This window comes from Hydra vulgaris, chromosome 12, assembly GCF_038396675.1.
Source record: "Hydra vulgaris chromosome 12, alternate assembly HydraT2T_AEP".
Lineage (NCBI taxonomy): Eukaryota > Metazoa > Cnidaria > Hydrozoa > Anthoathecata > Hydridae > Hydra > Hydra vulgaris.
The window spans coordinates 61,136,348-61,148,115 of record NC_088931.1 but is presented as its reverse complement, the minus strand read 5'-3'; positions in this window follow the sequence as shown (position 1 = coordinate 61,148,115).

The following is an 11,768-nucleotide window of genomic DNA, read 5'->3' as shown; positions in this document are numbered from 1 at the left end:
TACTTATATTATGGAAACGTCATAAATAATTTGATGAAGATTACGTGGCTTACGATATTAATAATAATTTTTAAAATTAATAATTAATAATTTTTTTTAAGATGTTGTTATTTACTCGCTTTTCCACTTCACCCCATGGTTGTTTCATTTTACCCCAACAACACGGTTCTTCTAACATCAATATATATACTTTATCATAACTTATTGTCAGTCTTAGGGGATCAGTGCCCTAAATGATGCGTTATTTGTTAATTCATATTTTGTGAAATGCATACATTGTATTAAAAAGATACTAAAACTATTCTAGAAACACTTTTTAATTTCCCAATCTTCCCTATTCTCTCCAACATCTCAGCCATGATATGGGTTTACTATTTAAATTTACTAATCGTTTATAAAAATAAAATACAAGTTCACGTGAAGACCTAAGCTGCTCTTCTAAATGATACTATCGGTACCAAACAATAGCAACATAACCGATAATTTTGATACCAGTATTGCGTGATCTTGGTATCAATACTTTAAGATATCGCATAATACCAGAAGATAAAGCAAGAATCTATAACGATTATCTAGTGTCTAGTAACTATATGCAAAATGTTATTTTAACGGTCATTAACACACAAAAACTTGCAATTTTGCCCATGATTGATCTAATAATAATATTGATATTTAATATCAATATCTAATATTAATATCTACTATTAATATTAATATCTAATATTAATATTAATATCTAATATTAATATTAATATCTAATATTAACATTAAAATCTAATATTAATATCTAATATTAATATTAATATCCAATATTAACTTACTGATAAAGTAGTACTAATACATTCGTATTTTTCAACATTATTTAGATTTAGGGTCGCTATCTATACAAATCGAATTAAAAAAATCCGTTCTAAAAAAATACTAAATACAGATAAAAATTTTATTAAATAGGCTATTTTAAACTTTTTCAGGGTTTCAATAGATTTCAGATATTCAACTACAGTATGCAATCGCAAATCTTGTAATTTGGTAATTACAAAATAAATGTTCCATTGGTATTTTTACTCACATAATATGTTATTGTTGACGCATAAAACAAGCCAAACAAACAGCCAAAAAGTGAAAATGAGTAGTGAAAATAAACCATTTATTAACTTGGCCATAAATGGGACCACGCCCCAGGGTCGGACTGACACTGACGGGCCAGGAGGTGACATAGATGGGGCCCGTATGGTAGCAAATTTCCATATCTTTGACCAAGCCCATCGTCCATTTATTTATTCTACACGTTTAAAAAAATTAATTTTTTTTTTTTCCTCTCCATTTTTGCCGTATAAAAAAATATAAATACAACCATGGCCGGGGCAAGAAGAAGACACAATTTGTCGCCAAGCCTCGAGATTGATTCCGTAAAAAATAAATAATTTCGTATAGAGTATATAAATGTTACCAATATATATAAAATAAGACTGTATTTTTAAAAAGATAAAACAAAAACAAAAAGTTACAGGGTCATAAAGAATTTTTTTTTTTTTTTAATTCAAAAAAAAATTTCTTTTAAAGTAATAAAATAATGAATAAAAAGTAAAATAACAAATCATTAGAAATAAATATTAAATAAATAAGTATATAAAGATTAATATAAATTTGCATAAAGTAAAACTTGCAATAAAATAAAAAATAAAAAAAAAAGAAGGTTTTTAACAACTTTTTTTTTATTATTATTATTAATTAAGATTAAATACTAAAATTATTAATAAAACACAGAATTGAGAAGAAATTGAACCTTTCCAATTAAACAATATATATATATATATATATATATATATATATATATATATATATATATATATATATATATATATATATATATATATATATATATATATATATATATTTATATGTATTTAAGCATGTTCAACCAAATCCTTCAAAGGGTTGACAAAGATAAACTTTAAACTAAATTGAAAAAACTTATCTGTGTCACCCGAAAAAGTCAAGCACTCCATCACTAACTAGGAGCATTTGCTTTAATTTTACTTTAAATTCGTCAAGAGTTTTAAGTTTATTAGATAGGATTTTATTCCATACTTTTGGTCCTCTAATGGATAATGAAAACTCAGTTGCGGCAAAAAAAACTTTTGGGCTGAATATAGGTGTTGTTTGAGTATCTGGTTAAGTATCTATGTTTATTTATTTTGAATAACGAATTAAAAATGTTTATTGTTGTTCTTTTATTAACTTTATACATGAAAATTAAAAGATGAAAAATATTTATTTGGTAGACATTGAGTATATTCAGCTTTATGAATAGTTCTTTGGAGTGAGTAAAACGGCCTACATTAGATATTATTCTCATTGCATGTTTTTGTTTATTAAAAAGTTTTTTAGTTTTGTTTTGATTTGTGCTACACCAAGCAATGTTTGCGTAATTCAGATAACTATGAACAAAGGAGAAATATAACAATTTTAAACTAGTTTGATTTAAAAATAGCCTTGCTTTATAAAGTAGGCCAATATTTCTTGAGATTTTACTTTCAAGATAATGTATATGATTTGTCCAAGTAACGTTTTCCTCAAGGAGTACTCCTAAAAATTTTAATGATTGTTCTCTTTTTATAAATTGACTGCCAATATAAAGTTTTGGAAGTTTTAAAGGGATTTATCACGTTCATGAAAGCGATTGAAAAAAGAATACTTTGTTTTATCTAAATTAATTGATAATTTATTTGCACTAAGCCATTCTGTGAGTTTTATGAGTTCCATGTTAACTGAATTAAACAGCATTTTAATATCGTGACAAGCGTGAAACAAATTTGTTTCATCCGCAAACAAAATAGTGTCTTGTAACTCACAAGATTTGCTTAAATCATTAATATAAATTAAAAATAAGAGTGGTCCTAAAATTGACCCTGAAAGATACCTTGTTCAAGAGACAAAGTAAAAATATGCATGAGCGGAGATTTTAAATAAGAAATTGATTTTATTATTACATTACTGCAAACATCGTTAACGCCTAGACCTTTGTTTGGTTTTAAATTAGAGGCAGCATTTTAATAATTCTTTTTCAGTTAATTTATTATTTTCCATTATGGTATTATTAGCGGTTAGGTATGATTTAAAATCAGATTTATTAAGTTTAATTTTTGATGCTAAATTTTCGCCTGAATTCATGTGCAAGGTTTTAAAAATATAATAATTCTAAAATGCCGCGTCGCACCACTCTATTTGCTTAAAACATTAAAATATAATTTGTTTTTGCACCAAATACAAATTATTTTTTAATGTTTAAAGAACATAGCCATTATCACAAAATTAAAAATTAAAAAATTTAGTTTTAGTTTCATAATATAATGTTATATATTTTATTTTATTATATTATACATTTTTTTAAATTATATATAAAAAATTTCTAAAAAATTTTTTTTTAGAAAATGAGAAATTTTTTACATTACCCATTTTATTTGTGAACCTCTCTGGTTGGGAAGCACGATAAAAACACAAAAAAAATTTTTTGTATTAAATTAATTTTTTTAGTCTCTAATTAAATTTCCAAGATGCTAAACAACCCTCTAAGTACTGTCTCAGCTGTAGTTAAACATTTTAAATGACTAGTCGTTTTAAGAGAAAGCTTTGAACTCCTCAACTTCTAAGCCTTATTCTAAGACACAAACAACTTTTTAATAAGTAATTTGAATAATCGTTTTATTAGCCATCAACCAGCCCAAGCTGTTCCGGAGCTTGTAAAGTATACATTCAAGACCAAACATTTGATCTTTGCTAAAATACTGGTCAAAAAAGTTATATTCACTCTGGATGTATGTCAAGAGCTTGCTAACATCCCGACAACATTGTCAACTCTCTGAAGGTTAATATCAAGAAGGAGTGGGAAAAGGTGCTCAAAGACTACATCCAAACAACCTCATACATTCAAATCTCGTTCGTCTCGGAAACCTCGGTTTCGGAAATGTCAGTCAATTTTTAATATCGGAATTTCGGTCACGGAATAACAAGAAAATAAATGTGAAAAATATTAAAATCGAGATTACTAGAACTAATTTATAAACTTCTAAAAGAAATATTTTGGTGTTTTTTTTTAATGACATAAGAGTTGCATATATATTTTTTGGATTAAGGTGGTTAATGGTAAAAAAAAATATTTTTTGATTTCTAACTTTTTCTACATGCCAAAATTAGTAGCAAGGCAAAATAATGCTAAATTTAATTTCAAATGCTGAAATAAAAATTTATTTATCCTTTTTTATGTTGATTCAGCATTAAATGCAGAAAAATCAATAAAAAAGAAAACTACTTTTTCTCAGCTTTTTTATGATATTACAAACTAAAACTTACCACACTGATGGATCATAATGTAATAAACAAAACCTTACTAGAAAAACTTAAATAATAATTGTTTTTAAAATGGCAGCTCTTTTAGTTTTAAAGGATATTTTTGATGCAAAAACTAGTGGTAAAATATAAATATATTCAAATGGAAATAAGTTTAAAGTTAATTCTAGTAAGGTATTGCAGTTCTATCAATAAAGAAACAACCCTGAAAATTTGAAGTTAATTGCATATTTGGTTAAAAAGATATGAATGATTTGCTGTTCACAGTTTGTAGATTTTTGACCTAACCCCAACGAAAACACCCGGAAAAATCCTTTTGAGGGATGATAGTACATACCAATAGGAGTTCATAGCAATAAATCTTAAAATCAGGGATTACCGTCCGTGGGACTTTTTTGCGTTTAAAGTTCTAAATTAGAGTGAAAGTTAGTTTTCTTTATTTTCCGAATTCAATAATTAGTTTTACAAAAAACTTTATAAAACAAAAAAAATGTTCTACATAAAATTCTAAACAACTCTTATCTTATTCATATTATCACAAAAACGCGTTTTTAACCTTCAAAATTTGAGACAAAAAATTGGCATTTTGTCTACCATAATGTCACACTGAAAAAATATCTTTTACAACCATCGTGACACACACTTAAAAACGATTTTTTGACGATCTCATCTAGTCGCACGGAAAAACAACGCTTTGTTTTGGGAAATGGCACTTGAAAAGCTTTAACTTTTGACTCATTACGACCAAAATGCCTAATGCATCAAAAACACATGATGAATGCAGAAAATCTGTATGTGTTGTGTGCATGAAAAAAAGTGATAGAGAACTGACAGTTGCAGCAAAGGAAAAGATTCTTCAATTTATTGAACCTGATTTAGACTTCAATGATGACAGGGTTCCATTAGGAATTTGTGTCAACTGCAGATTTCAACTTGGAAAATTGGATGGCTCCATGAAAAAAGTTCCAACACTTTTCAACTTTCAGAACATCTCAAAAAAGCCTTCAACTCGCTCATCACTTATTTGTGATTGTTTGATCTGCCAAATAGGTAAACTGAGAGGAAAGGAGCAACATCCTCTGAACAAACTTGAGGACTCCTCTGAAAAATCTATCAAGCCTGAAAACCAGAGCGTTGAAAAGAGATGCACCAAATGTCTTTCATTAATTGGTCGTGGACTCCCTCACAACTGCACACCTAGGACTCGCCATAAAAATTTTAAAAAAATTGCTGAAGCTGATGGAAAGGGCGCAGAGCTAGTAGCTTCTGCAGTTATTGCTTCAAAAGATTTATCTCCTAATGGAATAATTCGTCTACCTCAACAAGCTGGAGACAAAGCCATTCCACTGCGAAGAGGGGCATCAGTAGCACAACAGCTGTTCAAAACCCCGCTTTCTACTCCGGATATGGTTCACATTCAGCAAAACACTGGACTCTCCAATAATGGTATGCGAAAGCTTGGCTCCAAGTTTGAATCAAATCAGTCTCTTACGATTGGTATAACCCAACTTTCAACTGAAATTTGCTCAGGCAGGACAAAAAGTAGCAGACCACTTTACAATTAGCAGCATGAACCTGTCAGAAGACAACCAGACCAGGGAGGTGGTGCACTGCCATAGTCTCATTGACCTCAGTGTCAACGTACAAGTTTCAAGAAATTTTGGGTGATTCAGTCATTTTGAAGCTGGGTATAGAGGTGGATCATTTTTGAAGGTCAGTTTCACTCACATTGAACTGGAAAGGAATGAGTTGGAGCCACAAAGTCCTGTTCAAAAAAACATGAAACTAACTTCTCCACTTTCAGCCAAAGCAACAAGTGTCAAGCAGCAAATGCTTGTTGCTCTCTCTCAAGACACACCTGAAACTTACCAGAATGTCAAGCAGATTTTTGGTCTCATCAAAATCCATGAGAAGTCTTTGCTAGACTCTTTGGTTATTTCCTGCGATTTGAAGCTTGCTAACATTCTCTGTGGAATTCAATCACATAGTAGCAAACACCATTGCTGCTGGTGTGAGGCAGAGAACACAAGCCTCATCAGATGTGGCCATCCAAGAACCTTCGGTCAAATTCGGAAGCAAATCGCAGAGTTCATGAAACCAGGCGGTGACATTCGCAAGTCGAGAGATTTTAAAAATGTTGTTCATCTGCCCTTGCTTGATTTTCATGATGACATGCTTGTGCTGGAAGCCATCCCACCTATGGAGCTTCATCTACTTCTTGGTGTGGTCAACCATCTCTTCAAAAACCTCTGCAATCTTTGGCCAGATGCAAAGCAATGGCCAACCACACTGCACCTTTCTATTCAACCATTCCATGGGGGCCATTTTAATGGAAATGATTGCCTTAAGCTGCTGAGAGAATTAGATTGCCTGAAGCAAATTGCAGAGCAAAAGCACTTCAAACAGGCCGATGGATTTATTCAAGCTTTGTCTCTGTTCAAAGATGTTGTTACATCTTGTTTTGGAACCACTTTGGATCCTGATTTTGAAGCAAAAATTGAAAGCTTTAAACAGAGCTACATTAATCTTCCAGTCTCCATTACTCCCAAAGTACATGCTGTCTTTCATCATGTACTTTGTTCCTCAGTTCATCAAGAGAAAAAATATGGGACTAGGACTTTTCAGCGAACAAGCAACTGAGGCTCTTCACTCAAATTTCAAGCGCTTCTGGGACAGATACAAAAGAAATCCAGAGAATCCTGATTATTCCAAGCATCTCCTCTCTTGTCTCATTGAATACAATAGCAAAAAAATCTAGTCTCAGCAAGTCAATGGTAAGTTATAGCTACAGATTGCTAAGTTGCATCTTAAAAAAACAACATTAATTTGGGGGAAAACCCAGATCAAAAATGATTTCAAAGAATAATCCAAAGCTTTTTTTTTAGTTTCCTCTAGAACTAAAGGAAAGGTAACAAGAAAGAACAAAAATGTCAAAGAATCAAGTGAGAACGAGCCAAACCCAATGAAGTTGAAGAAGAATATTCGAACTTATTTTGAAAAATATGAATAAGATAAGAGTTGTTTAGAATTTTATGTAAAAAATTTTTTGTTTTATAAAGTTTTTTGTAAAACTAATTATTGAATTCGGAAAATAAAGAAAACTAACTTTCACTCTAATTTAGAACTTTAAACGCAAAAAAGTCCCACGGACGGTAATCCCTGATTTTAAGATTTATTGCTATGAACTCCTATTGGTATGTACTATCATCCCTCAAAAGGATTTTTCCGGGTGTTTTCGTTGGGGTTAGGTCAAAAGTCTACAAACTGTGTGTTTGCAGTCAGACAAAAAAATATTATTGAGAAATTAAGCTTCAAAGTTTTAAAACAATGTATTAATTAAAAACTTCATACGCTCATTTTAACTTACAACATTAGATTTACAATTTTGGTTTTTAAGTAGTTTAGTGATTAAACAAACTCAAAATTAAAAACGACTATTTAAAATTTTTTCTTAGATAAATATATCAAAAAAAAGTTTGGTTGCTATGGGCATAACTGAGTAAATTTCTTAACTCATAATCAATAAAATTAATTTTTTAACTATTTTTTGTTATTAAAGCCATATCATGTTATATATGGTTGAAAAGCTAGTTAAATTTTATAAAAAGTTAGCCAATAGAATAAAAATTAATTTTTTTAATGGAAATTGCTAAGTTTTTACTATATAACTTAAAGAAGAGTCCTCAGCATAAATTGTCTTACAAGGATCCATTTTCATTAAGTTGCAATTGCAATGCAACGTTTTTGCTTATTTTTGATTAAGTTGATAAGCGATTTGTCGCATAAATAAGTGTAAAATAAATAATTAAAAAAATAACAATTAGCGTTCTATAAAAAACTAAAAAAGAACTATAATTAATTTAATTTACAATATTTGCCATTGTAACTTATATAATTTTCAAATTTGAACAAAAAATTCAATTATTAAAATGAAAAATCGTATTGTACGAAACAGTATCGCTCATTTATGAAAGGTCAATCAATATTGCCATGTTTCTTTTGTTTCTGACAATTCCAAAAAATCTATGCAACCTTATTTAAAATAATCGACTTTTTTTTTATAGTGACACTTACATTGACTTACAAAATGCCAAGTTAGCATCAAATCTTGGACTTAGTTTCAACCAAATTGCAAAGTTACAAGGTTGAAGCTCTAAAAAACGTCAAAAAAGTTTGTTTGATAGTTTATAGCTCAGCAGCGTGTGCGAAGAACAAGTGATGAAATCATAGGTTTAAGCAAATTAGAGTTGTTAGCATCGGTATTTTTAGACAAGATATTTTAATCAAAATCTTGGTATGATTAAATTGAGTATTAAGCATGATGCTAAAACGTTGTTGAGAATGCAAAATCATCATTAAATAATTTTCGGCATTGATCCTGACCGAAATTTCATTGGTCAAACTATGAATGGGGCAAGTGTTTTCACTAAAAGCGGCCAGTTCTCACAACGACTTAATCACATTTGCTATGATCATGGTAACCACCTTTGTGTGAAACAAGCACTAACACAAAAAATGTCAATTACAGATATTAATCGAGCAAAAGTTCATCATCAGACCAAAAGCAAAGAAGAATCAGACGCATAGAGTGATCTCTTGCAATCAACCATGCGTTCTAACTTCCTCAACAAAAGAAGAAAAATGTGAAAACGAAAATGATACTGACGCAAATTCTGATGAAGAAAACGAAGATAAAGAAGCACTTGAGTGCGATTCTGCTTTGTCTAATACTAAAACTCTTGAAGATGTGCAAACTATTTAGAATAACATAAGTATAACCTTAATTTAGTCATAAAACCTTAAAAAAAATGACTAATCTCTTGGAATCAAATTTGAATTACTGGTACTCGACGTCAAAACTCAATAGAACAGTGCTTTAAAAATGTTGACGGCTTTCAATAACATAATGCCAGCTATCAAAAAGACTCTTTAAGCATTTGGACATGATTAGCCTTATTATTTAAATCATTTCTAAATTAGTAGCAATTCTTCCAACAGGTAAAATGGTTGCCATGAGTGACGATGACTCTGACTTGAACTTTGCATAAGGTGCATTGCAATTTTTATTGATGGAATTGCAAATAAAAGAAAGTTTTATTCATAGACGTTTGCTTAAAGAAATTGAAAAAGATGTTCTTAAAAGACATCCAATCTTAACCGTCAATCTGCTATAATTTCTTAACATTCAGCAGTTCTTAAAGACACCGAAAGTGTCCCAATTCTTGATCTCATCAAATAAAGAAATTATTGAAGATGCAAAAAGACTCTGGCTTAAAAAAGACTCTAGCGTAAACATTTTTTTACTCTATCCAGTAATCATGACAGTGATGATGTTTTAGAAATCTGAAGCTCAGCTGGCAGCCGACCAATGCTCCGAAGTTACGTCTTCTCGCTTCCCTCAATTGTCAAACAACTTCAAACTTTGTACCATAGCCGAAAGATCCATGATTATAATGAGGGCCAACAAATTCAGCAGATACTTTATAACTGAACTCAAATTAGAAAAGTTATGCCAATTAGAAGATGCGTCAAAACTAATCAAGCCATCGATTCGATGTGAGCAAAATTTTTCAATTTCAATTAAGCACGTTTTTATACAAAAGGGTGTCCGAAGCTATTTTCTTAATACCTGCGCAAAGCTATTATCTTTTCAAAATTTATATAGGAATGTATGTTCAAAATTTCATCTATTTTTGATCAATAGTTTCAGAGAAACTTAACTTTGTAGCATAAGCGTGTCTAAGATTTTTTCTACGGGGGGAGGGGTTTTGGTTCAAACTCACAAATGATGTTTAAAATCAAAGATGCTCAATCGAATCTTAACCTAAAATATTCTAAAGTTAAAAATACTCATAGCTAAAATAAAAAAAACAGGTCATAAAAAATATTTAGGTGAAGAGAAAAAGTTAAGCTTTTGCGCCCCGGCCCCTTCTCTTTGTCACTCTAAGTTTGAAAAGTCAAATAAATAATTTGTACAAAAAAAATCACCATAAGTTTGTTTATTTTTGTGCGTATGTTTGCAAATATTTTTAGAGTTATTTTTCAAATAAAAAAATTTGTTTTATTATCATTTTTATTCCAATCATCATCAATATAAATGTCTATACTAAAAAATCTTTATTAAAGTTTTTAATAAATCAATAAATATCGATGTCATCATCTGATGTGCCATCATCATTTTCGTCGTTGCTTGCATTTACGTCTTCTTTTTCTAATATAAAAGGTCAGTAACTTATTTTGGAAGAATAAGAATTTTGGAAGAATAAGAATTTCGGAAGAATACGCGCTTTATTTTTAGATCGTGTATCGTTTTCTTCGCGAAAGATACAAATATGGACGCATAATGTTATGAAAAGTTTGCAAACATAAAAAACTTTTTCAATTTACTATTTGAATTTAATATAATACCCACCATATTCATCTTGTATCATCTTCTATGATTGACAATATTTTAACAAACAGTTCCCTATATATTAAATTTGAATCAGGCCTCTTTATTGCAGACTTTTCTGATCATTTACCAGTTTTCTATATAGCACGCGATGTACTATCAATATTGACAATAAAAAATGCTTGTGACTTTCAGAAATATTTCTATAAAAAAAATCTGAATAATTTTAAAAACAAGCTGCAAATAGAACGATGGGATAACGTTTATTCATCAACAAATCCTAATTTTGCGTTTGATAATTTCTCAAACACATTTTAAAATATCTTTGATAATATATGCCCAAAAATAACTACAGAAATAAAAAAACAAAGGGTATAAGAATCCATGGATGACAATAACTTTAATTAAAGAATCAAAAAGAAAACAAAAGCTTTACGTAAAATTTTTGAAAACAAAAAAAAAAGATGGTGAAAAAATCCACAAAAATTATAATAAGTTTTTTCAACATAGTATAAAAGAAGCAAATATAAGGTATTTTTTTAATCAGGTTGATAAGCATAAATTTGACATAAAGAGGACTTGGGCTGTTATAAACGAACTAACAGGAAGAGAAAAGAAGAAGCACACTTGCTTCCCACAAAACTAGTTTCCAAAAAAAAAATTATAACAAGTGAAATAAATATATGTCGAGAATTTAACAAATATATTGTTAATGGAGGCCCTTCTCTAGCTTCTAACATTGTGCAACCAAATAAAACATTTTTTGGGAGAAAAACCCAACACTAGTATAAATAATGAAAAGATAACTAAACTTGAATTTAATAAAGCAATTATTGAACTTAAACGCAACAAGTCATGCGGATATGATGATATTTCCAGTAATGTAGCTATTTATGTTATGGACAGCATTAGTAAACCATTATTTTATTTAATATCATCTTCATTTGAAAATAAGGTATTCACTGACAAACTTAAATTAGCCAAAATTCATCCGATTCTCAAAAAAGGTGATTGTAACAATGTTTCA